The sequence below is a fragment of the Bufo gargarizans genome, chromosome 3 (genome assembly GCF_014858855.1).
Source record: "Bufo gargarizans isolate SCDJY-AF-19 chromosome 3, ASM1485885v1, whole genome shotgun sequence".
NCBI classification, from domain to species: domain Eukaryota; kingdom Metazoa; phylum Chordata; class Amphibia; order Anura; family Bufonidae; genus Bufo; species Bufo gargarizans.
In genome coordinates this window covers 345881670-345908844 of record NC_058082.1, presented here as the reverse complement: position 1 = coordinate 345908844, position 27175 = coordinate 345881670, and positions in this window count along the sequence as shown.

Below are 27175 nucleotides of genomic sequence, written 5' to 3'. Positions count from 1 at the left end.
TGAGTTAATCTTACTTGGGGCACTAATAGGGGCATTCTTACTGGGGCACTAATGGGGGCATTATTCTTACTGTATGCACTAATGGGGGAATTATTCTTACCGGGGCACTAAAGGGGGCATTATTCTTACTGGGGGCACTAATGGGGGCGTTATTCTTACTTGGGGCACTAAAGGGGGCATTATTCTTACTGGGGGCACAAATGGGGGCGTTATTTTTACTTGGGGCACTAATGGGGGTATTATTATTACTGGGGGCACTAATAGAGGCATTATTTTTACTGGGGGCACTAATGGGGGAATTATTCTTACCGGGGGCACTAATGGGGACATTATTCTTACTGGGGGGCACTAATGGGGGCATTATTCTTAGTGGGGGCACTAATCGGGCCTTTATTCTTACTGGGGGCACTAATGGGAGCATTATTCTTATTGGGGGCATTATTCTTGCTGGGGGCACTAATGGGGGCATTTTTCTTGCTGGGGGCACTAATGGGGGCATTATTCTTACTGAGGAAACTAATAGGGGCATTATTCTCACCAGGGGCACTAATGGAGGCATTATTCTTACTGGGGGCACTAATGGGGGAATTATTCTTACTGTGGGCACTAATGGAGGCATTATTCTTACCGGGGGCACTAAAGGGGGCATTATTCTTACTGGGGGCGTTATTCTTACTTGGGGCACTAATGGAGGCATTCTTCTTACTGGGGGCACTAATGGGGGAATTATTCTTACTGTGGGCACTAATGGGGGCATTATTCTTACGGGGGGCACTAAAGGGGGCATTATTCTTACTGGGGGCACTAATGGGGGCGTTATTCTTACTTGGGGCACTAATGGGGTCATTATTCTTACTGGGGCACTAATCGGGGGGTTATTCTTATTGGGGGCACTAATGGGGCATTATTCTTATTGGGGGCACTAATGGGGGCATTATTCTTGCTGGGGGCACTAATGGGGGCATTATTTTTACTGGGGGACACTAATGGGGGCATTATTCTTATTGGGGGCACTAATGGGGCATTATTCTTATTGGGGGCACTAATGGGGGCATTATTCTTGCTGGGGGCACTAATGGGGCATTATTCTTACTGGGGGAACTAATGGGGCATTATTCTTACTGGGGGAACTAATGGGGGCATTATTCTTACCAAGGGCACTAATGGAAGCATTATTCTTACCGGGGGCACTAATGGGGGCATTATTCTTAGTGGGGCACTAATCGGGCCGTTATTCTTGCTGGGGGCGCTAATGGGGGCATTATTCTTACTGGGGGAACTAATAGGGGCATTATTCTTACATGGGGCACTAATGGAGGCATTATTCTTACTGGGAGCACTAATGGGGGAATTATTCTTACTGTGGGCACTAATGGGGGCATTATTCTTACTGGGGGCACTAAAGGGGGCATTATTCTTACTGGGGGCACTAAAGGGGGCATTATTCTTACTGGGGGCACTAAAGGGGGCATTATTCTTACTTGGGGCACTAATGGAGGCCTTATTCTTACTGGGGGCACTAATGGGGGAATTATTCTTACTGTGGGAACTAATGGGGGCATTAGTCTTACGAGGGCACTAAAGGGGGCATTATTCTTACTGGGGGCACTAATGGGGGTGTTATTCTTACTTGGGGCACTAATGGGGGCGTTATTCTTACTGGGGGCACTAAAGGGGGCATTCTTACTGGGGGCACTAAAGGGGGGCGTTATTCTTACTTGGGGCACTAATAGGGGGCATTCTTACTGGGGCACTAATGGGGGCATTATTCTTACCGGGGCACTAAAGGGGGCATTATTCTTACTGGGGGCACTAATGGGGGCGTTATTCTTACTTGGGGCACTAAAGGGGGCATTATTCTTACTGGGGGCACAAATGGGGGTGTTATTCTTACTTGGGGCACTAATGGGGGTATTATTATTACTGGGGGCACTAATGGAGGCATTATTTTTACTGGGGGCACTAATGGGGGAATTATTCTTACCGGGGGGAACTAATGGGGACATTATTCTTACTGGGGGGCACTAATGGGGGCATTATTCTTAGTGGGGGCAATAGGGGCCGTTATTCTTACTGGGGGCACTAATGGGGGCATTATTCTTGCTGGGGGCATTATTCTTGCTGGGGGCACTAATGGGGGCATTATTCTTACTGAGGGAACTAATGGGGGCATTATTCTTACGTGGGGCACTAATGGAGGCATTATTCTTACTGGGGCACTAATGGGGAATTATTCTTACGTGGGCACTAATGGAGGCATTATTCTTACGGGGGCACTAAAGGGGGCATTATTCTTACTGGGGGCGTTATTCTTACTTGGGGCACTAATGGAGGCATTCTTCTTACTGGGGGCACTAATGGAGGCATTCTTACTGTGGGCACTAATGGGGCATTATCTTACCGGGGGCACTAAAGGGGGCATTATTCTTACTGGGGGCACTAATGGGGGCGTTATTCTTACTTGGGGCACTAATGGGGCATTATTCTTACGGGGCACTAATGGGGGCATTATTCTTACTGTGGGCACTAATGGGGGCATTATTCTTATTGGGGGCACTAATGGGGGCATTATTCTTACTGGGGGCACTAATTGGGGCGTTATTCTTACTTGGGGCACTAATGGGGGTATTATTATTACTGGGGGCACTAATGGGGGTGTTCATCTTTACTGTTGGCATTCAGCTCGGAACTTCACCTGACTGCAGACCCAGGTATCTGGACCTTTAATAAAACTAGTTGAGTACCCCTGATCTAGAGGATATACATTTTATTCCACAGTACATAATTCTCATACCCGAATTGACCTAATTCTGTCCTTAGCCAATGCCCTTCACCTTCTCCTGTACAGTAGACATATTGTCTCAGCTTGGTCTAACCATGGCATTGTTTTTTCTGTTTTTTACTTCACACCTAGAAGGTCCCTTCCTTTTTCTTGGCGCCTTAATGAAGCTTTGCTTACAGACCCTGCAGTTCAGACTCAGATTGCCACTGATCTGACCAACTTCTTCACTGAGAACACAACTACAGACTCCTCTCCTCATTGGGTATGGTTAGCCCATAAGGCATTTATCAGAGGTAAATTAATAGCCAATGGGTCAAAGAGGAAAAGGATAGAGGACAGGCACAGTCCCATTTAGAGTCTAAGCTAGCTAGACTAGTCCATGCTCATCAACCACGTCCATCTTTATGCCTCCAACAGGCCATCAAAACCATTAAGTTACAATTAGACTCTATCCTGTCACATAGGACTGAGAAAGCCCTACGCTGGACCAAAGCTAAGTACTATAAATGGGCCAACAAACCTGATAAACTATTGGCCAGAAGGCTTAAATCCCAGCAACGCATTAATCAATTCTTGCAGATCCAAACTCAGGAAGTCCAAGTCACGAGTAACCCTAACCGTATATATAATACTTTTCATGATTTTTATCAAGCCCTGTATAAACAGCGAAAGCCTCAAATGTCTACACTAACTGACGCCTTCCTTTCCAAAGCCTCCCTAAAATCACCTCTGAAGCTTTTCAACAGCTTAACGGGGAGGTATCGGTTGAGAAAGTTGAGATGACCCTTAAAAATCTAAAATTAAGAAAAAGCCCCTGGTCAAGATGGTCTGACTGCCCTCTATTTTAAAAAGTTCTCCCAAATTCTCACTCCACACATTATATCATACTGTAACCTTCCCCTACAGGGCACTGCAATGCCAGACGAATTCCTTGATGCTCTTATAACAGTTATCCCCAAACCTAATAGGAACCCTCTCTCCCCAGCTAATTATAGACCGATATCTTTATTAAACCTTGACGCCAAGATCTTTACATCTATTCTAGCCTGCATATTAAACCATTTACTTCCCCTCCTGATCCACCCTGATCAAGTTGGATTTATACCTCAAAGAGAAGCTCCGGATAATGTGCGCAAAATTCTTATTGTAATTTCATGGTCACATCAACACCAACGTCCCCTAACATTACTTTCATTGGACCTAGAAAAAGCCTTTGATTGTCTCTCTTGGGAATATATGATGTCAGTCCTTAGAATTATGGGTTTCCATGGCCCCTTTGTCCAAGCCTTGGCGACTCTTTACTCACATCCCACAGCTTTTCTAAAATTACCTTCTACTTCCCCCTCTCCTGTCAATAGTGGAAGGGGCACGAGGCAGGCATGTCCTCTATCCCCAGCCCTCTTTGCCTTGGCAAATGACCTGTTGGCTGCCCTTATACGTCAGGATCCTAATATATGGGCATTACTGTCGGGGCCCAGGAACTAAAGGTGAATTTATTTGCAGATGACCTGCTCCTCACAATCACCAACCCAGTTGTTTCCCTCCCCAACCTTAATGCCCTCATACATGAGTTCTCTAGGGTTTCTGGTTTGGAAATTAACCCTTCTAAATCTGAGGTCTTCCATTGTAACACCCCTTCCGATGTTGTCGCCCTGTTGGAAAGGGAATTTGGTTTCCGCACCTACACTAGCAAGCTATCCTATCTGGGAATATACATTACTTCACAACTGTCCAATATTTACAAAATAAACTACACTCCCCTCTTTAGAGATATTAGGTCTGACTTGGCTAGATGGGACTCACCTTTATTATCTTGGCTAGGTAGAATTCATGGTATTGCCACATCTGTTGTATCTATTTAGAATCTTACCCATCCCTACATAGAGATCTCTCTTCTTTCATCTGGGATTATCGACGACTGAGGATTAAACTTGAAGTTATGTATCTTCATAAACGAATGGAGGGCTTTCAGTCCCCAATTTCATCAAATATTACAAAGCAGCTCGCTTAGTACAGCTTCTTTTGGTCCATGGTCAACGACACCCTCCGATGTGATGATTGCACCATTTTCCTGGTCTGCATTATTCTGGGATACAAATCCTCTTCCTACAGACCTCAAATCTAAGGCCCTGATACCTTTTTATGCTATTCAACTATAGAGGTCAGTCCGTTTCAAGGCAGGTCTCCAATCCAGACCCACCCCTCTCACTCCTCTATTGGCTAATCCGGCCTTCCCACTCAGGATGGACTTGAGTGGTTTCTCATGGTGGTCCGCCAACCGTCTGACAAGACAACATGACCTTCTTATTGCTGGTAAACTACCTTCTGTGGATCAGTTAAGATCTAAATATTCTATCCCTACCTCTGAAAGCTACAAACTGATTCAGATTTTGTCTTATTGGTGATCCATTGTGGGGACCCTATCATCCATTTCCTGCTCTCCTCTTGAACGTTTCACTTTATATTCTTTTAAAAGGGTAGGACTGGTATCTCTCCTCTATTGATTAACTGACCCTTTATGTCAAAGTGGGAGGAGGACATCCATTGCTCAATGTCTATTGCTAAATGGCATGCATGTGAGACTGTCACTAGGGGCAGTTGGCTATTATCACAGGTGGAAACTTCTCTTAAGGTCCTCCATAGGGCCTTTTTAGTACCCGATAAGTTACATCGTATCTATCCATCGGTTTCACTTCTTTGTTTTCGGGGATGCAATGCTATTGGATCAATGTACCATATATGGTGGGCAAGCTCTTTTTGGTCAGGAATATGCGCAATGTTATAAAAAATGTTATAAAACGTTTTGGGCACCACTTTTCATAAGACCCCATCGGTATGTCTCCTTGGAGATAAGCCTGTAAGCTTAAAATAAGCCCCATTCAAACTGGCCCAATACTTCTTGCTAGCGGCACGTATACACATTGCCGCCAAATGGCGTTCTAACGCCCTTGGCCTTGCTGAGGTTGTGCAACCGATGGATAGAATGGCCATATATGAAAAGATTACAGCTACTATAGAAGATACGGTTGAATCTTACTTAAAACTCTGGCAGCCGTGGCTGGCCTCCTCCCACACTTCTCATAGGATACCCTACTTGTCAATGTAACTTTGGTGAGAGGTTATTGGCTTCTCCTACAGTCTATTTCGGGTTGCCTGAGATACTCTATGTCCGCCACACCTGCCCTATACCTCTATCTGAGAACTCTACAGCTTTGCACTCATAAGGATACCATGGTTTTGTTCCTTGATGTATGTGAAACTTGTTTTTGGTTGTTAGATATTACGTCCATTGTACTGTATCTGTCATTAACCACCTCATGCGAGAGGTGCATTTATACGATACTGTTTTTGGTTTCTGTAACCTTGCCTTATTTTGTGCCTTAATAAAACCAACTTTTTGAAACTAAAATATGTATATACACACACCCAATGACAAAAAATAAATAAACATAAATAAATAAATATACACTCACCTAAAGAATTATTAGGAACACCTGTTCTATTTCTCATTAATGCGATTATCTAGTCAACCAATCACATGGCAGTTGCTTCAATGCATGTAGGGTTGTGGTCCTGGTCAAGACAATCTCCTGAACTCCAAACTGAATCTCAGAATGGGAAAGAAAGGTGATTTAAGCAATTTTGAGCGTGGCATGGTTGTTGGTACCAGACGGGCCGGGTATTTCACAATCTGCTCAGTTACTGGGATTTTCACACACAACCATTTCTAGGGTTTACAAAGAATGGTGTGAAAAGGTAAAAAAAATCCAGTATGCGGCAGTCGTGTGGGTGAAAATGCCTTGTTGATGCTAGAGGTCAGAGGAGAATGGGCCGACTGATTCAAGCTGATAGAAGAGCAACGTTGACTGAAATAACCACTCGTTACAACCGAGGTATGCAGCAAAGCATTTGTGAAGCCACAACACGCACAACCTTGAGGCGGATGGGCTACAACAGCAGAAGACCCCACCGGATACCACTCATATCCACTACAAATAGGAAAAAGAGGCTACAATTTGCACGAGCTCACCAAAATTGGACTGTTGAAGACTGGAAAAATGGTTTCTTGAACATGACAATGAGTTCACTGTACTAAAATGGCCCCCACAGTCACCAGATCTCAACCCAATAGAGCATCTTTGGGATGTGGTGAAGCGAGAGCTTCGTGCTCTAAATGTGCATCCCTCAAATCTCCATCAACTGCAAGATGCTATCCTATCAATATGGGCCAACATTTCTAAAGAATGCCATCAGCACCTTGTTGAATCAATGCCACATAGAATTAAGGCAGTTCTGAAGGCAAAAGGGGGTCCAACACCGTATTAGTATGGTGTTCCTAATAATTCTTTAGGTGAGTGTATATATATATATAAGCCTTGTTAAAATGAGGATGCAGCACACTATATAGAAGAGGGGTGCACGTCCGGCCAGTGTGGACCAGCACCTAGGTCCAATGAACTAGAAATGGAAAAACGGCCCGCAGCACTCCAAAATACCAAGGAAAACGTGTGGTTTATTAACCCAAAGTCAAGCGACGTTTCAACAGCTTGTTGCTGTCTTTATCAAGCCGGCTTGATAAAGACAGCAACAAGCTGTTGAAACGTCGCTTGACTTTGGGTTAATAAACCTCACGTTTTCCTTGGTATTTTGGAGTGTGGCTGGCCGTTTTTCCATATACAGGTCCTTCTAAAAAAAATAGCATATTGTGATAAAGTTCATTATTTTCTGTAATGTACTGATAAACATTAGACTTTCATATATTTTAGATTCATTACACACAACTGAAGTAGTTCAAGCCTTTTATTGTTTTAATATTGATGATTTTGGCATACAGCTCATGAAAACCCAAATTCCTATCTAAAAAAATTAGCATATTTCATCCGACCAATAAAAGAAAAGTGTTTTTAATACAAAAAAAGTCAACTTTCAAATAATTATGTTCAGTTATGCACTCAATACTTGGTCGGGAATCCTTTTGCAGAAATGACTGCTTCAATGTGGCGTGGCATGGAGGCAATCAGCCTGTGGCACTGCTGAGGTGTTATGGAGGCCCAGGATGCTTCGATAGCGGCCTTAAGCTCATCCAGAGTGTTGGGTCTTGCGTCTCTCAACTTTCTCTTCCCAATATCCCACAGATTCTCTATGGGGTTCAGGTCAGGAGAGTTGGCAGGCCAATTGAGCACAGTAATACCATGGTCAGTAAACCATTTACCAGTGGTTTTGGCACTGTGAGCAGGTGCCAGGTCGTGCTGAAAAATGAAATCTTCATATCCATAAAGCTTTTCAGCAGATGGAAGCATGAAGTGCTCCAAAATCTCCTGATAGCTAGCTGCATTGACCCTGCCCTTGATGAAACACAGTGGACCAACATCAGCACCCCAGACCATCACTGACTGTGGGTAGTTGACACTGGACTTCAGGCATTTTGGCATTTCCCTCTCCCCAGTCTTCCTCCAGACTCTGGCACCTTGATTTCCGAATGACATGCAAAATTTGCTTTCATCCGAAAAAAGTACTTTGGACCACTGAGCAACAGTCCAGTGCTGCTTCTCTGTAGCCCAGGTCAGGCGCTTTTGCCGCTGTTTCTGGTTCAAAAGTGGCTTGACCTGGGGAATGCGGCACCTGTAGCCCATTTCCTGCACACGCCTGTACAAGAAGTGCTTAAAAGACGGTTTGACATTAAGAAAAAGCTCAAAACTGCAAAGCGCAAGGAAAAGAAAGAGAAAAACTAAAAGCACGATAAGGAGCAAGAAAAGAAGCAACAAACCCAGATCCTGGAATCTCAGGCTCAGGTTACTTCCTATAACAAGGAGAGACGCTCTAAGAGAGATGTGAAATCAGACAAAAAGTCCCAAGCTTTGGCGGAGGATGCGCGCAAGCGACCAGTGAGGCAAACACAAGTGTGCATGTCCCTGATAAAGCTGGCCAAGTTTCACCCTAAGCCAGTGGATCAAATGGAGGCAATATTAAGGCAGCTGGTCCGGGCTATTGCAATGCACAACAGAAAGCAGCAAACGCCCAACAACAACAGACTAACAGCCTGTTGATTCAACAGATTGTGGCCTTACAAGAGACCCCTGCGAGCGTCGCAATAAGGGATCCCCCGGCGGTGACCCCGTTTCCGTCTGCCGCCCGGGACAAAGTCCGGTCAGCGCTGAGGAAAATGAGTCTTGAGGACGACGGGGAGGCCTTCCTCACAGTACTTGAAAGAATGGCTGGAAACCTGCAGTCCGACCAGTGGGCTGAAGTGGTGGCACCGTTCCTAGTAGAAGATGCCCAGAAAGCCTAGTTTGACCTCAGCCGTGAGGATGCCCAGGACTATGAGAAACTTAAAGGTGAGGTCTTGGCTCGGATGGGGGTTAACATGTATTTACAGGCGCAAAGGGTGTACCAGTGGGCTTTTCAGAGTCCCTACCCGCCAGGTCTAAGGCATATGACTTGTTGCACCTGGTGAAAAAGTGGCTCCAGCCTGAGACCTTAAGCCCCGTCCAAATGATTGAGAGGTTGGTAGTTGACCATTTTATGCGCCATTCAACGCTGGGTGGGTCAAGGAGACCCTGGCAACCTTGACCAGTAGGTTAACCTGGTCAAACTGTATATAGTGACCCAGGACTTGATGCAGGGTTCTGCTCAGATGGGGGAGACATGCCAGCCCCCCTCTTAGCCTCAGGAGCCTGTAAAAAGTCCCCGGTTTCTATGGGGGGGTAACGCAAACCAAGCTTCTGTTAGGAGAGTCCTGGGGACCCGCGAGGCCACTGTGATTCGGTGCTGGTGCTGCTAAGGCATGGGACATGTGGATGCTAACTGCCCCTTTACTTCTGAACCCATGGATTGCGGGTTCGCTCGCCGGTCCTTATTCTATGCCCGACTGGTGTGCATCGCTAACACACTGATGGCCACTGATACGCCTCCCTTGTGTCAGGTCTCTGTTAACGGGTACCAGGTCAAGGCACTGCTGGATTCTAGAAGCCTGGTGACCCGCGTGCATGAGTCACAGATTTCAGAAGAAAACCCAGGAAAACAAAAATTAGCCATAGTTTGTATCTATGGGGACCTCCAAGAGTATCCAACAACGAGGGTTGCCATGTCTGCGTCAGGCAGGGAAGTACAACATGTTGTGACGGTAGTGCGACATCTCCCTTATGACGCCATTTTTGGAAGAGACTTACCTATTTTCTGGACCTTATGGATGTATGGAATGCATTCTCTTGGGGGGGTGAAAACTGTCTGGGTCCTGATCCTGAAGACCCCGATTCCAGGGTACCAGTCGTAGGGGTCACCACCTGTGGCAGGCGCAGCACTATGAAGTGCCTTTTGCACTGTGGAGTTAGAAGAATTTTGGTATCTCTGACCTTTTAGTCTAACCAGACTGTCTATTACTCTGTAATTCCTCTAGTGCCGTTCTATGGAAACAGTAGGTTTAAAGAGCACACCAAGTGCTTGAAATAACTCATTTATTAACTTCAACTTTTCTTCATATATAACACTGCCGCCTCCGCAGCAGATAGTCCATGTACATAACACGTGTTGAAAAGATATCACAAAATGGCAGTATGCATAAGATGGTGGTTCAACTGTTCAATCTTGTCATTCAACATAAAATGGTGGATATATTTACAACATAGCTCCCAAAAGCCAATCCTGCAAAATCTGTCCTCCAAAAGCCCTATGGCCCTACTTCCCTTTTGAACCCTGCCATGCACTCACACGACCGTTTTTTAGCACATTTTTTGGGGGGGTTTGTAAACTGGAGAATCAGGGTAATAAATAATGAGGTTTATTTTCCTTTTAACCCTTGCTATGTTATAGAAAAAATGGAAGACAATAGAAAATCTGAAAAAAATTACATTTAGAAATTTTACCTCAATTTCCTGTTAATTCTTGTGCAACACCTCAAGGGTGAACAAAGTTTGTAACATCAGCTTTGAATAATTTGAGGGGTGTAGTTTCTAAAATGAGGTCATTTATGGGTGGTTTCCTTTACATCAGCCCCTAAAAATCACTTTATAACTGAACTGGTGCTTAAAAAAATGGTTTTGGAAATTTTGTTGACATTTTGAAAAATTGCATCTAAGGGTACTTTTACACTAACGTTTTTCTTTTCTGGTGTTGAGTTCCGTCACAGGAGCTCAATCAGTTTTATCCTAATGCATTCTAAATAGAGAGCATTCCGTTCAGTATGTATCAGTTCAGTCCCTCTTACGTTTTTTGGGCCGGAGAAAATACCGCAGCCACTTGCCGGAATGCTGGATCGGGCATTTATTTCCATTGAAATGTATTAGTGCCGGATCCGGCATTAAGTGTCCCGGCAAAACAGATCCGGTTTTCAGGTCTGTGCATGCGCAGACCTTTAAAAATGCAAAAAATAAATAAAAATACCAGATCTGTTTTTCCAGGTGACACCGGAAAGATGGATCCGGTATTTCAATGCATTTGTTAGACGAATCCGCATCCGGATCCGTCTGACAAATGCCATCTGTATTCGTCAGGATTGCCGGATCCGGCAGGCAGTTCCGGCGACGGAACTGCCTGCCGGAATCCTCTTCCGCAAGTGTTAAAGTACCCTAAAATTGTAAGCCTTCTAACGTCCTAAATAAATAAAATGACATTTACCAAATGAAGCCAACATAAAGTAGACAAAGGGAAAATGTAACATAATAACTACTTTGCCTCACTATCTGCCATAAAAGCAGAGAAATTCTGATTTAGAAAATAGTGAATTTTTCCAAAATCTCTGACATTTTTTGGCTTTTTAATAAAAAAGGTGAAATATATTGACTGAAATTTACCACTGTCATGAAGTACAATGTGTCACGAGAAAACAATCTCAGAATGCCTTGGATAAGTAAGTGTTCCAAAGTTATTACCACATAAATTTAAAGGGGTATTCCCATCTTGCTACTTCATCCTCAATTGCTGCCAGCTATGATGTTCACTTCCTGGTTTTCTGCTGCTAAGGCTGGACGGGCTTATGCAGTTTGAGTGAAGGCTGGCCACACCTCCTTATGACATCACTCTGAGAACTCAGTCCTTGCGTGCTAGTTCATGTGAAGAGTATGACTCATCAGTCTGGCAGCCTGCAGTGTCTGAGGCCCCTCCCCCTGCTGGAGAAACATCAGAGAGCAAGAAGACTTGCAAAAAGCTGGAAAGGGTTATGAAAGTATCTCCAAAAGCCTTAATGTTCATCAGTCCACAGTAAGTCAAATTGTCTATAAATGGAGAAAGTTCAGCACTGCTGCTACTCTCCCTAGGAGTGGCCGTCCTGTAAAGATGACTGCAAGAGCACAGCGTAGACTGCTCAATGAGGTGAAGACGAATCCTAGAGTGTCAGCTAAAGACTTACAAAAGTCTCTGACATATGCTAACATCCCTGTTAGCGAATCTACGATACGTAAAACACTAAACAAGAATGGATTTCATCGGAGGAAACCACAGAGGAAGCCACTGCTGTCCAAAAAAAAAACATTGCTGCACGTTTACAGTTTGCACAAGAGCACCTTGATGTTCCACAGCAGTACTGGCAAAATATTCTGTGGACAGATGAAACCAAAGTTGAGTTGTTTGGAAGAAACACACAACACTATGTGTGGAGAAAAAGAGGCACACCAGCATCAAAACCTCATCCCAACTGTGAAGTATGGTGGTGGGGGCATCATGGTTTGGGGCTAATTTGCTGCATCAGGGCCTGGATGGATTGCTATCATCGAAGGAAAAATGAATTCCCAAGTTTATCAAGACATTTTGCAGGAGAACTTAAGGCCATCTGTCCACCAGCTGAAGCTCAACAGAAGATGGGTGTTGCAACAGGAAATTACCCAAAGCATAGAAGTAAATTAACAACAGAATGGCTTAAACAGAAGAAAATACGCCTTCTGGAGTGGCCCAGTCAGAGTCCTGACCTTAACCCGATTGAGATGCTGTGGCATGACCTCAAGAAAGCAATTCACACCAGACATCCCAAGAATATTGCTGAACTGAAACAGATCTGTAAAGAGGAATGGTCAAAAATTACTCCTGACCATTGTGCACGTCTGATCTGCAACTACAGGAAACCTGCACTTTCTGAATTATATGGTAGCCTTCATGGCACATAACAGGTAAAATTTAGTGTTAGGAACCCGTCTAACTAGAGATCGCTTTGACGTGTGGCAGACGGGCTCAAATAATTTTGTACAAAATGATTTGCCAAGCATCTCTAACTTATTAGTATAGCATTTGCAATTATGATGCAATTTTGCACTTTATTTGGTTTGCAGTGAGCTGTTGCATTGCATGTTTTGTTTTACAGTCTTGTTCTCAGCCATAGCAACGTGCCCCTGCGCTTTGGGATGTGCTGACTGACCCCCTTTTTCTTTGCAGCTTGTGCTGGAGGTGTGGCTGCCTCCTCAGTCGTGCACTCCTGACCAGCTCGTCTGCCCCATAGGCTGATTTTAATTAGTGTTAGTATATAGCTTGGCCTGCTCCCCCTCACTCACTGAAGCCATATGGCACCAGGAGAGAGATAGTGTGTGGACTCTCATTGCAGTCCCAGGTGGCGCCGGGAGTGGTGTGGAGTGGGCCCGGCATGCATGCTGGTAACTGCTTTCCGTGGATATAATGGAGGCCATTTTGGCACCAAAAATGACAGAAATTCAGGCGGATCCAGCATGCATGTGGAACCTGCACTTTCTGAATTATATGGTAGCCGTCATGGCACATAACAGGTAAAATTTTGTGTTAGGAACCCGTCTAACTAGAGATCGCTTTGACGTGTGGCAGACGGGCTCAAACTATTTTGTACAAAACGATTTGCCAAGCATCTCTAACTTATTAGTATAGCATTTGCAATTATGATGCAATTTTGTACTTTATTTGGTTTGCAGAGAGCTGTTGAATTGCATGTTTTGTTTAACAGTCTTGTTCTCAGCCATAGCAACGTGCCCCTGCGATTTGGGATGTGCTGACTGACCCCCTTTCTCTTTACAGGAAACGTTTGGTTGAAGTTATTGCTGCCAAAGAAGGTTCAACCAGTTATTAAATCCAAGGGTTCACATACTTTTTCCACCTGCACTGTGAATGTTTACATGGTTTGTTCAATAAAAACATGGTAACATGTAATTATTTGTGTGTTATTAGTTTAAGCAGACTGTGATTGTCTATTGTTGTGACTTAGACGAAGATCAGATCACATTTTATGACCAATTTGTGCAGAAATCCATATCATTCCAAAGGGTTCACATACTTTTTCTTGCAATTGTATAACTCCACATAGAGTGATAAGAATGCTCTAGAATTCTAATTTCATGTAGAATATAATTATCTACCAAATCAGACAAGTCAGGAGAGGTGATAGGTCTGCTTTATGGAGTCAGTAAAGCATGCTAGGAAAATGCAGAGGAAAGAATACAGTTACCGTATTTTTCGCCGTATAAGACGCACTTTTTCCCCCCCAAAAGTGGGGGGGAAATAGCAGTGCGTCTTATACGGCGAATGTAGCCGATTTTGCTTAGTTTTCAATGATACACCCGCCGCGATGCCGTGCGGCGGGTATATCAGCTGTGAGGGAGGAGGGGCTGGGGGCGGCATCTGCATTTATAATGACAGCGGGGCCCGTGCAGTGACTGTATTCTACTACACGGGCCCCGCTTACTGTACAATCATATCCCTAATACCGTAGTTAATTGTTGTGTGCACTGCATGTAAAAGCATAATGAGCGATGATGAGCGCTATTACTTACAATTAGAAGCGCTTGCCGTTCGGAGCAGGGAGGAGGGAGGAGGCAGGAGGCAGGCCGGGAGGACGGGCGCTGGCAGTGTGAGTCATACGTCACGCGCCTGCGCCGCCTGCTTCATGAATGAAGCAGGCGGCGTGGGCGCATGACGGATGACTCACACTGCCAGCGCCCGTCCTCCCGGCCTGCCTCCTGCCTCCTCCCTCCTCCCTGCTCCGAACGGCAAGCGCTTCTAATTGTAAGTAATAGCGCTCATCATCGCTCATTATGCTTTTACATGCAGTGCACACAACAATTAACTACGGTATTAGGGATATGATTGTACAGTAAGCGGGGCCCGTGTAGTAGAATACAGTCACTGCACGGGCCCCGCTGTCATTATAAATGCAGATGCGACCCCCACCCCCATTATAAAAGCAAATGCGACCCCCACACTTATGGAGGGGATCTGTGGATGACACATAGCATAAGATGCTATATATGTGTCATCCACAGATCCCCCCCATAACTGTCATACACAGATCCTCATAACAGCGCCATCCAGAGAGGATCCCCTATAAGTGTCATCCACAGATCCCCCATAACAGTGCGTCATCCACAGATCCCCATAACAGTGCATCACCCACAGACCACAATTAGTTCAAAATATTTTTTTTCTTATTTTCCTCCCCAAAAACCTAGGTGCGTCTTATACGCCGGTGCGTCTTATACGGCGAAAAATACGGTAATTTAATTAATTACAAGAAATATTTTCATTTAATGTTAAATAATGTTGCTTCAAAGCCTGAAAAAGCGCTGTGTTAACAAAGTTCATGGGTGTGAGGTAAAAGCAGCCCACAAAAATGTTTATGTCAGAGATCAGAACATGTATTCCAAGCCCCGACTGCTCACTCACCGGTTGTTCATCTAAAACGTGTCTGTTCACACTCACTTTGCAGTTGTGCTTTCAATCTGCCACCCATTGAATGCAGAATAAGCCATGGCGGGTAATGCTAGGGAGGCTCGTCCCCAGGGCCGGCTCCAGGTCATGTGGGCCCTTGGGCGATAAATCTTAGTGTGCCCATGTGGCATTTTTTACAGTGACATGTCTCTCTGTGGCTCCCACACAGTATAATGACCTCCAGTGCCCCCCAGAAGGTATAGTGACCCCGCTACAGTATAATAACCTCTAGTGACCCCCTAGCAGCCGGGGAATGCCCTGAGAGCCTGCACCAGGGTTTACCGTTACCGTTTGGCACGCCACTGTACAGTGTGCCCAGGGCTGGTTTTAGGCAAAATGTGGCCCTGGGTAAAATCCAAAGGTCACATTTTGTCGATTCAGGCCCTCCCTTACAGATTTACACCCCATAAAGCCCCACACACAGATCTGCACCCTCATGGCCCCCGTAATACGCCACATGCCCCCTCCCCTCACAGGAATGAGTTCCTCTTCCTCACAAAAACCTACAGCAATGGAGGCAGTCGTCATACAGCATGTACCCCAGGACTGCACAGACCACCACTAGACCTTCCCTCACCAAGCCGCTTGCAGGCTACACAACCCCTCTCTCCCAAAGTACCAGCACAAGCTCCAGTGTCCATGCAGAAAGAAAGCTCTGTCCTATACAAATTTGGTCATGTGACCAGTAACCCATTTCCGACATCCGTCGTAAATGTACCACACATGTCAGGTCTTTAAAGATGGAAGGAGCGGAGCAGGTGCCATAGCAACCAGGCACCCATGACCAATGTCCACGATCTGTGGTAATGCTGACCTGGACATTTAACCACTCAGATGCTGTGTTCAAATGTCACCACGGCATCTGAGAGTGTTAAAAACGGAAGCGTGCGCTTCGTGCTCAGACGCGCCTTCTCCCAGGGGAAAGCACCCTGTTCTAAAAATGAGCTGCATTATGTACTAGGCTTCCAGGCTCATTATTAGCATATCCCAGTTCAGGCCACTAGATGGCAGCACTGAACTGTGATATAGTGAATTCTATACAGAATAATGGATCAGTTTCCATTATTCTATATAAGTTGCAATCTGATTATTGCAAGTTGTGGTCCACTTGGAGACCTAACAAAAAGGAATTAAAAAAAAAGCAAATTTTTTTTTTTAGAAATATAAAAGAAAAACTAAAATCTAAAATCACCCCACTTTCCCCAAAATAAAAAAAAATAAAAACATTATGGACATCGTCGGATGTGAAGACACCCATACTATTAAAATATTTTTTTAAATTAGCCCATATGGTGAAGGATGTAACAGAAAAAAATAAAGGCTGATTTCCCGTTGTTTGATCACTTTATCGCCCAAGAAAATTGAATAAGAATTGATCAAGTCATACACACCCCAAAATGGTATTGTCAAAAATGACAGATTGTCCCTCAAATGAGCCCCCACACATCTCAATAGACATAACTATAAAAAAGTTATGAGGGTCTGCAAGGAGCGGGGGTTCTGTTAGGGTTACCACCTTTCCCAACAAAAAATACTGGCTACACAAATTAAAAAGGTTAGTATGGATTAACTCGGATGTTATGTGATCATATTATACAGTACGTTTTGCTCCATTAGTTTTGTCAAATAGATTAAACTTTCTTGCTGTGTATTTAAGCTTTATTTAGCCCCTATTTTTGAAATGATTCTGCTGGGATTCGAACTCACAGCCATTAAAGGCAGGCACCTTAAAGAGATTGTTTCCCTTCAGCAAGTGGTATTTATCATGTAGAGAAAGTTAATACAAGCCACTTACTAATGTATTATTATTCATATTGACTTCTTTGCTGGCTGGATTCATTTTTCCATCACATTATACACTGCTTGTTTCCATGGTTACAGACCACCCTGCAATCCACCAGTGGTGGTCGTGCTTGCACACTATAGTAAAAAGTGTAAGCCTCTCTGGTGGCTGGGACTGTGGGAGCTCACATAGGCTGATGCTTTTTCCTATATTGTCTGTAACCATGGAAACGAGCAGTGGATAATGTGATGGAAAAATGAATCCAGCCAGCAAAGGAGGCAATATGGACAATCAGAATACATTAGTAAGTGGCTTGTATTAACTTTCTCTACATGATTAATGCCACTTACTGAAGTGAGGCAACCCCTTTAACCACTGAGCTATAGAGCAGGCATCCTCAAACTGCGGCCCTCCAACTGTTGTAAAACTACAACTCACACAATGCCCTGCTGTAGGCTGATACCTGTAGGCTGTTCGGGCATGCTGGGAGTTGTAGTTTTGCAATAGCTGGAGGGCCACAGTTTGAGGATGCCTTCTATAGAGCTTCATGTTAAACTGCTGTAAATATATCATGGTTAAAAACCTCAGTAGTAGTCTCCCACATATTATGCATTCATATATATCCGAAGTATAATTTTATGCGTTTTTTTTAGTAATGACATATTTATTTTGTGCCATACATTTTTTACAATTACTAAAGAAAATATAAAATTATACTTCTGCTGTATAGGAATGCTTCATACATGAGAAACTACTATGAAGTTTTTCTGCCACAGTTTAACATTGAGCTCTGTAGCTCAGTGGTTAAGGTTCGTGCCTTTAGTATAGAAGGTTGTGAGTTTGAATCCCAGCAGAAACATTAACATCTAAATTAGACCCCCTTCATGTTCATAGCACTGAGTCAGAGCAGGGAGTCCTAAGTGTGGAACTGGAGTCCTGAGGGATTCCCCACTGTTCAGTGATCTGCTGGGACTAGACCTGAGAGGGCCCCCCCAGGAGCAGTGGGCCCTGGGTTTTCTGGCTGCTGACGCCGTCCCTGTCGTGGCCTGCTATTGGTTACCCCATCACCAAATCTTTTGATCTGCGCAAAGGGGAGATGCAACAGCGGCCATGCAGGCATCAGAAGCAACGCGGGTGCTGGGGAGCGAGGTAAGTGCAATCTGTGTGAGGGGCACGGGCATTTGGGAGCCATTATAGGGGTTGAATAACCCCTTTAAAAACAAAACACCTCAACAGAGATCAAATTTTCAGGTACAAAATATTCACAATTATTTTCAAAGTGCAAGAACATATAAATAAATGCAGTACTAAGATGAAAGGAAGATTACCCTCAAATCCCCCTCCTACAGTAATTGTGTGTGTACCCTTGTAGGTTTACTGTTGTGCCATTTGTTGGGCTCAAACTCTTGAACTTACATGTGCACCTGTTGACCCATACATTGTTAAGAGCTGACTGCCGCTGTACGCAGAGGTAGCACCCGACCCTGCCATTGTCTCTAGGCATCAGGAAACCTTATTTCCTGTTTTCCAGCTTACAGCAGGACGAGGTGCTGAGCATCAGTGAGGGACCCATGCAGAGCCCCTAAGGCACGGATGGCCACCCTACGGCTCTCCAGCTGTTGTAAAACTACAATTCCCATCATGCCCTTCTATAGGCTGATAGCTGTAGGTAGTGTGGGCATGCTTGTAGTTGAAGTTTTTCAACTACAGGAGAGCCTCAGGTTGGCCATCCCTGCCCTAAGGGATCTGCTGGCAAGCATTGTGGAACTTCTAAAATTGTGCTGTGATGACAAGAGGAGCGGGCACAAGAAGTCATAAAGCAGTGAGTTTGGCACAGAGAATGCTGCAGAGAATATGTATACTACCTAAGGGACCTGCTGTAAGGTCTGAATCCAGCCTCTGTGAGATAAGCCAGTGGACTGGAACAAAGAACTGTGATAGACTCAACTCGGAACCCAGAGCTTGTACAGCTCGGGTGGACTGTGAAAGTGCAGTGTTGGACTGTCCCACCAGAATACCAGAGAATCCTCAGGTGTGCCAGGGCTCTGATGCATTATAGTGTAGTGTGCTTCCAGTAGAAAAAAATAAACATTTGTAAGTGCCTTCTAAGATAGTTACTTGCCAATAGGGTCTTTGATTCAAAACCTATTAGACACTATTAATGATATAGGGGTTGGACCCTGAAAATAATTTCCTCTGGTGGGTCCAAGGAACCCCAGTTCAACACTTCACCCAAAAGAGGACTGCTATCAGGCTCCTGGGGAGAGGGGGGCCATACTATGTTGGTGATGAGATCCTACACAGGGCGTAGCCTATCCAGGTGCTTCAATGTTAGTAAAAAAAAATGATGTGGAGAAAAAAAATCTAGACATGAAAATAATGGGGACACCAGGAATTACTGACATGTGTAGTAAGGAGTAATGTAGTCTCAAGCAGCCTTTAAAAGGGGCCTCATTTTTACACCAGTCTTGATAAAACTGTCTCCCATAGTTATTTAATTGCTTGGAAGTGATAATTACCTTTCTAGTTTGGATGATAGCTACCCTAGGTCTCTGAATTCTTTCAAATCCCTTAGCACATTTTCCATGGACATTATAGGAATCTTTAAATTCCCTGAAATGTTATAGTACTAAAGTCAGACTGGCCTACCAGACTACCAGAGGTTGGGGATCTCCTCAGCCGCTCTTGGATTGTCTTAGGTCAGTAACCTGGAAACAACAGAAGCAGATGCCCTGCGTAAAATCCAAGTGGTGCTGCCATGTTTCCTTTTTATTAATTATACTCACAAGATAGATACTTGTTTAAAATATTTCATAAAACAACCTCACCGCTTTATTAAGGGCTACAGAGTAACTGATCCTTCCTCTCCTCCAGAGTACCAAACAGAGAGAAACAGACTGCACTGAGGCCTATTGGAGAGCCTGTTCCTCCAAGCTAACTACAGTGAGTGGATAGTTGTAAGAGTAATATTCCTCCTCCTGTGCATTGTAAGGAAGGTTTGATGGGGTTGTCTAGGAGTTCATGCAGTTTCTTACCTTGTGTATATATTTCCCATGCTTTTTTTTTTTCAGTTTGGACTCTCCTGACCCATTCTTGCAGCAAGCCCACAGGAGGAGAGCTGGGAGGCGGGGAGGGTTAGCTGTAGCACTGATAGGAGCAGGGCCGTCTTTAATATTGATTGGACCCTGGGCAAAAATTTACTTGGGCCCCCTGGATCCCCCCTTCCCACACCTTAGCAGGCAATCACGCCCTCCACCACAACACAAAAAATCCACACACCTGGTAGCGTACAGTGAATGACTGTAAATACTTCCAGTTCTGAAGACTCCAGCGGCTCAGGATCAGTGCTCTGGGCTCAGGCTGGAAGTGGGCACCGCTCTGCAGGAAGGAGACCAGGGCTCGGCTCACCCTAGCATTACAGTGCACCCCAGCACTCCACAGTATGCAGTATAGCACCCTATAGTATACAGCAACCCACAGTATGCAGTATAGCACCCTAAAGTATACAGCAACCCACAGTATGCAGTATAGCACCCTATAGTATACAGCACCACACAGTATGCAGTATAGGACCCCACACTATACAGTATACAGCACCCCACAGTATATAGTAGAGCAGTATAGCAGCCCACAGTATACAGCACCCCACAGTATACAACACCTCACAGTATACAGTAGAGCACCTCACCGTATACAGCACCCCAAACTATACACGATACAGCACCCTACACTATACAGCCCCCCACACTATATAGTACAGCAGTATAGCACTCCACAATATACAGCACCCACAGTATACAGTATACAACCCCCCACAGTATATAGCCTCCACAGTATACAGGCCCCCACACTATACAGCACCCCACTATACAGTACAGCAGTATAGCACTCCACAATATACAGCACCCACAGTATACAACCCCCCACAGTATGCAGCCCCCCACAGTATACAACCCCCACAGTATACAACCCTCCACAGTATACATCCCCCACACTATACAGCCCCCCACACTATACAGCACCCCACACTATACAGCACCCCACTATACAGTAGTTTACAGTATATTAGCATAACAGCCCCCGCCACCTTTTTCTGATGTAATCTTCACACAAAAAAGCTCCACAGTTAAGGCAAACTTCTACAGCAACACTCCTGGTAGGACCTTGATGACCTCATAGCCATGTGACCAGTAATATTGCTAGGTTACTGGTCACATGGTGATGATGTCATCTAAGGTCCTAGAGAATTACAGCTCTCACAGTACGCTGCCTGGAGTGCCGGCAGGCATGGCAGCACCCCCTGTGTAGCTGACAGCCTGAGACCCGGGGCAGTGTCTAGCAGGGCTCAAGAGGCAGCTGCCTTGGGCCCCCCAGGAGCAACTGGGCCCGGGGCAGCTGCCCCTTTTGCCCCTTGTTAAAGACGGCCCGGGATAGGAGTTGTAGTGGTTCACAATGGCTATACTTACGCCAACATTCTCTGTGCAGTGAATGGAGGGGACAAGAATAGGCAGTTCCCTGGGGGTGCTGGACGGGTGTATTGTGAATCCAGAATTTGCGTATCCGCAATACACTACAGACGTGTGAATGGACCCTAAGGCTACATGCACATGACAGTGAAAAAAAAGTCTGTTAAAAACAGATGTTTATTTCACTGATGCCTTTCTGAGAAACGGACGTTAAAAATGTACCCATTCAATTGTATGGGGGCTTTCTGTCAGTGAAAAACGGACAAGATAGAGCATGTTCTATTTTTTGACATCCGTTTTTCACTGACAGTCAAAAAAACTGCAGTATGAATAACCCCATAGACTGCCATTGGTCTAAAAACAGACATGTGATGGCCGTTAAAAAAATGTACATCACATGTCCGTTTTTCACTGTCACGTGCATGTAGCCTAAGTCTCTCTCTTAAATCCAAACAACTTTCAAAATATTTCAAAATATGTACTGCAGTTCCACAGTGGTGAGCAGATCCTCAAACCGATAGCCAATCTGTTATAAAAATGTTGAGGGCACCGAAGCAATATACCCTCTCCACAAGCAGTTAGCTCTGTTGCCATTAAACTTACTGTCTGTCCTTGCACCAGTCTTTTATATGGCCCTCAACAGTGTTATATGGCCCTCTCTCAGAGAATGGTATACTGGCAGGGGTAGGATTTCCCTGTCTGCCATGGTTTGCAGGAGCATGCAGGAACGAGCTTCTCTCTGTAGCTGCTCAGTCCTCGGCAGCTAGATGCTAACGCCCTCACACTACTTAGGCTCCTGACCCAAATAGGAAGGGCCAGCCTCCTCTTGGATTCACAAAACATAGCCATGGAAAATACTTTAGCAGAGAGCTACACAATTAAGGGTATTAGCAGTAAGTTGACGCTTTAGCAATGATCCATTGCATACCTCCCAATGGATCATTCAGCAGGCATCGCGGCAAGTTTTATCATTCTAGGCCACGCCTCTAACTCCACCCCAAAGCGTAATTACTGACTCCATTGCAACTGAAGCAGCTGGCGATCGGGTAGATGAGTGTAAGTTTTTATTTTTTTTACAGCAAGTGGCGCCCCTGAGACAATTCTTTTCTTGCGCTTCAATACCAATTTAAATATTAGCATATCAATCACCGGATTATATATATATTAAGGCACAAATTACACAAAATAATGAAGTTCTGGTCTAATATACAGGTAGAAACCATAAAGATAGTTTAGTAGCGAGCAATTTAGTACATTTATTAATGCACATTTATGCATTAATTCTCCAGGTCAAGAGGGACATTTAAGGATCAAAGAGGGACAGAGGGACTTGGGTCAAAAAGAGGGACACTTGTGAGGCATGCCATTGGGTCGCTGCATTTTCAGCATGTAAACTTCTCCCTCTGGTTTATATACATCCTGTATGTAACGCTTCCTGTTGCTGTATTAAAACAAACCCATGTTGCACTTCTCCCTTCTTTGCCACAGCTCCAGTGCCGCCCCTAACAGCCAGCTGTGATGTACTTAATAGGAAATAAGAAAGAGCAGCATGAAGCCAAAAAACAATAAAGGTATAAACATGACAAAATTAGCGCTACCTATATAAATTATTATTATAAAAGATGTTGGTGCAAAGCATAAAACCCCTTTGAGAAGTTTGAATTGTGTTTTATAAAAAAAACAAGCATCCAGTGTTAGGCCTCATGCACACATACGTGTGCTGGCCGTTCCGTGCATTGGAGACTGCAATTTACGGTCCCCAATGCATGGGTATCATCCCTGCGGTTGCCTCAGACGGATGCAGACCCATTCAATTTGAATGGGTCTAGGATCTGTCCGCACTGCAAAAAAAAAGAACATGTTCTATTTTTTGTGGTGCGGAGGCACAGAGAGAAGCCCACGGAAGTACTATGGTTCCATCCCTCCGTTCCGCACTGCTCCTTCCAAATTGCAGACCCATGCCTGTATATTGCGGACCCGCTGTTTGTGGGCCCCAATACGGGCATGGCCGGGCATCGGCCATGTGCATGAGGCATTACAGTTATGGTTTTACTGTACCTGTTTTCTACTGCACATGCACAGGACCTTATAATCTGCTTATCACTTTAATACTGTACTTGTATTGATGATGGGAATGAAATTCATGCCGGGGTCTGTTGTGCCAGGGTAAGCTTTGTATTAGACATTATATCCTCCTATATGCACTATGTTTAATTGTTAGTCTGAGCACATGATGACGGTATATACACTTGTACTTTAATTTGGGTGTTAACTCTGGTTGTACTGTCTATTGTGAATAGTTACTAGCATTGCCTACTGTGTGCTGTGCTCCGCTTTTTAATGTGTTTTAACCATGGATGTTTAATAAAGATGATATTTATATTACAAATGGGAGTAGTGTCACTGCTTGTAGGTCTGTTGTATTGTATTACTGAAGCAATGAAAGAGTTACATGATTGATTGAGTCTCCTAGTAGCACTAAAAATCTTGTTTGCGACTTTTTAAACGCCATTGCACCTAAATGTTAGTGCAAGAAATGTTTCTACCCTGCTCTCGCCCATTTTCCTGAAAAGGAGTTGGATGAGGGTGGGGAGCGGCAGAGCCAACCTCCAGGCGCAAGGACTGCCTGAGGATGTCCCTAATATATGATATGGTGTGCACCTTGTCATAAATTAGGCCCATCCTCCGGCAGCACAAGGGATATCAAAAATGTATAAATAAATGAAAGACAAATTCTAAGTAAAAAGAAAAACAAAAAAAACAACTTTCTTTTCCGTTACACAATGTTTTACTATGGAAAAATAAATCATAAACTGGCACATAATTACTATTGCCACAACTGTAATGACCCATATTTTAAAATTAATGCAATATGAATCCCATGTTCTGAACGGTGTAAAAAAAAAAACAGAATACCTATTTTTATTTTTTAAGAATAACTATTTTTTATTCATCGCACCTTGCAAAAACTGGAATAACAAGTAATTAAAAAGTCCTGTGTACCGCATATTAGTAACAATGAAGACTACAAGTCATCCCACCAAAAAAAACAACTCACAAAGCTACGTTGATGGAAAAATAAATTGGAATGCAGCAACGCAAAAATGAATAATTTTTTCTTTCTTTTTACAATAACACATCTAGTACATTTTACAAGCACAGATCCTTATGATATAAATCATTATTCTGTCCTCAGTAGATATGAACTCTCAGATTCTTCAACACCGCATCAGGGTGAAGAATAAGATTTTAACCGCAATACAGCTCGCCAAGAAAACATTTCTACTGACTGATAAATGAAGTATCCTGGAGAGAATTAACTGCTGGCAAATACTCTCTGCAATTCCGAATAGTTCAGAAAGGTTAATAAAAATCTAAATTGTTTGAGTGCTTACATCAGGTGCAAGTCATTTTCATCCTGTTTACTGGAATTGGACTGTTCCCCTATTGGAGACAGCGGTGTAATATGACTGTATTGTACTTCACCAATTATACCAAATAGAGAGTAAGCCCCCCATAAGGGTGTTCATGGTCACGTATGCACATATACACCTGTATGTATAGAAATACTGATATAAACATACAAATACAGTAGTTGCACACAGTGCATACACAAGGATCTCGAAAACAGATCCATGAAGCAGGTACAGTACCTGTGGCACTCAAGAAAGAGATAGATGAAGCAGGTCCTTAGTACCCATTAGCACCCCAACTGCCCTTTTTGTTCTCTACTGTGTACAAGCTATCATGAACTTCTGTTTCTGTTCACAAAGTACTTATGGATGCCACCGATATATTTCTACACTATTGCTATGTTGATTAGCTATGATATAAGTATACATCCCAATTTGATAATAGTCTTCGATAATAGTATTTCATTACACAGAGTACTGATTATTTGGTCATAGCTGCGGTATTATTTCCAATTTTCTGGTTGTCTCTCTTGTTTTCTAGTTGTCTTCCTCTTTCCATATTCAGCATGACACCTATTGGCCTGAATGTGATGCCTCTCACATTGTATAAAAGGAACAGAGCGTTCCTATTCCATCTGATGCATTGGAGACTTACATATCTGTGTAGGCATTGTTTGATTTTATGTAGTTTTCAGGTACATTTTAAAAGGGCTGTCTAACCTTACTCCCAATAGCATGTTCTCAACAACAGTTGGACCCCCCCCCACCTCATGGTTCTACTGAACTGAGCTTAGATCAGCATACTGGCTCAGTGGTTAGCACTGGTGCCTTGCAGCACTGGGATCCTAGGTTTGACTCTGACCAAGGACAACATCTACATGGAGTTTGTATGTTCTCCTTGTGTTTACGTGGGTTTCCTCCAAGTACTCTGGTTTCCTCCCACACTCGAAAAACAAAGGGAATTTAGATTGTGATCTCCACTGGGGACAGTGAGTGATGATGATACTTAGGCTTGAGCGAATCGAGCTTCAAATCCGAAGTCGATTCAATCAAAAACATTGTTTTTAATGCTGTTTCCGTACATAGGAAATACGAAGTTTGCCTACACTGAGCCAATCAATACATTTTAATACTGTATGGAAACAGCATTAAAAACAAAGTTTTTGTATAAATTGACTTTGGATCTATGATCTGAAGCTCGATTCGCTCAAGCCTAATGATAATGTCTGTAAAGTGCTGTGAAGGATGGTCAGCACTATATAAAATGAATAAACAGCACCCTATGGTTTTAAAACTGAGGGGATCCTGGTGTTGCAGCCATAATATAGTTATTAAAATGTGACTATATCACAGCTGTGTGACATTGTTTTTAGGGTACGTTCACATGACGGATTTTGAAAACATGCTATTAAAATTAGCAAGGAATACAAGCTGATTTTAAAAGCTTTTTTTTTTAAGGTATATTTTTTGCTTGTCTTTTGTGCATTATTTGGGGAGCGTAACCTGCATTTCTGCTTGACTTTTTTAGTGTGAATCCACACAATAAACCCACGGAGCGTACGGGGTGTTTTTTTCCTATTCATTTCAATGGGAGATTCAACACCATGATGGGGCATGCTGCTTCTTTTTTCAGTTTTCCCTTAGCTAGTGACTGGAGGTTAGCTGCTACAATGTCTCCCATACACTTCACAGAGAGAAGATCCTCTTTCCTATCTCAGACACATACAAAAGCAGCAGCAAGGAGGACATATTTCCCTTGAATAAGGAAAACAGTCTTATGGATTGGTTGCCACGCCAAGATATGACTCATCTCTTAATATCATAACTGCAGTGCTGACTGTGGTTAAGACATATTTATCCATTCATTCTGCAGAATAGAGTGCCAATGTTTCCCTTATCCTCTTCCAGAGTTATTAGCATGAATAATGCACTTCTCTAGCTCTGAATGTAACTATTATCTCCCAGAAGACAAATTCCAAACTGGGAGGAACTGTTCACAGATCTGGATGGATAGTCTGAACTTTCTTCCAGTGCTTTAAAACGTGAACACATATACTTTTTTGTTGTTCTTCTTGGTGAA